The following is a 1,520-nucleotide window of genomic DNA, read 5'->3' as shown; positions in this document are numbered from 1 at the left end:
CCCCCCCCCCCTTCCTCTCTTTCCCTTTGGCTCGTTCTCCCCCTCTCTCTCTGTCTCCCTCTCTCTGTTTTCTTCTGGCTCCTTCTCTCCCTCTTCCTCTCTCTCCCTCTCTCCTTCTCTCCCTCTCCCTCTCCCTCTCTCTCCTTCTCTCCCTCTCCCTCTCTCTCCTTCTCTCCCTCTCTCTCCTTCTCTCCCTCTCCCTCTCTCTCTGTCTCCCTCCCTTTCTTTCCCTTTGGCTCGTTCTCCCCCTCTCCCTCTCTCTCCTTCTCTCTCGGCGTCAGTCACCGTTTTTGTCTTTATTAGGTTTCTTTTCCCACCCTCCACTCTTCCTCTCTCATCTCTACAGCCTCCGTTATGTACAGCTGAGTTCAGATTCAGGGCTGTTTACTCGCGTGACACCAAAGTGCACCATTGCTAAAACAAGCAACAGAAAGAGGGAGACATTTCTGTTCTGTAAGTGACCAATCCACTTCACATCAGCAAGGTGAAAGCCTGTAAAAATGACAAAAACACTAAAGATAACATTAATTGTAACCATTAATAGTATGTTTAATCGACACTACACAGACCTCTCTTTTTCTCTCTTGCTCCCTCTTTCTACATGTAGATTTGTATATTTGTATAAATGTTCATACACAGAATCAGTCATTCAGTTTTATAATCTCTGATTTTAAAACTGTTTTTTTAAGGACGTACTATATTGAGTGTATATTTTTTTTGCTGATTTATGGCTAAGTATGAATGTTGAATGTATTTCCTCTGGGCGGAGTTTTAAAAGGGCAGCTATGGGTTCCTGTGGGTACAGTTTTAAACCGGCAGCTATAAGGCACATGTATATGGAGCCTTGATTGCTCCGTTGGGACACTGTGGAGAGCCTCTGGCATTGCTTATGTGTTAGGCTTTCAATCACAGCAGTAACGCATTTGGGTCTTAATTTCGATGGTTTTAAAGCAGAGCTCTTTGTGAAATTGTTTATGGTTTTTAAAGGGAATCCCTGATTTTGAGTAACCTACACAGCTGTACTTTTACATAATGACTTAAAGCAAAACACTAAACCCCAATGTATAATAATAATATGTATATTATTACAAATTATTATTGTTATAATGTGTAAAATGCTTAGTGTCCTGTTTTCACAAGCTCAGATGGTATACACTGAGATGCTGTTCATTTGTTTTGTTGACAGTATATGGTGACCATGATTATTTGCTTACATATTTCCACTGTTCATTGAGGGTCTTCATTCTGACACTAAACAAGCTGCCACCAGTGGGCTACATTGTTTTTACTGACCGTTTTGTTAAAATATTATTTCTATTTTTTATTTATTTGGAATACCAGGAATTTTTTTTTGACATGGTCAACTGTACCGACCTATGGAACCATTACCTGGACTGTGAGTTCAACCAGTTTCATTTAAATGTACGACGAACATTAGATATTTCCTAAGTGCTTGTGCGAATTTGACCTACTGTATAAGAAAAATTTTATATGACGTTCACAGCCTTCATATCAGAATT

The sequence above is a fragment of the Megalops cyprinoides genome, chromosome 22, assembly GCF_013368585.1.
Source record: "Megalops cyprinoides isolate fMegCyp1 chromosome 22, fMegCyp1.pri, whole genome shotgun sequence".
Classification (NCBI taxonomy): Eukaryota; Metazoa; Chordata; class Actinopteri; order Elopiformes; family Megalopidae; genus Megalops; species Megalops cyprinoides.
This window is presented reverse-complemented; position numbering follows the sequence as displayed.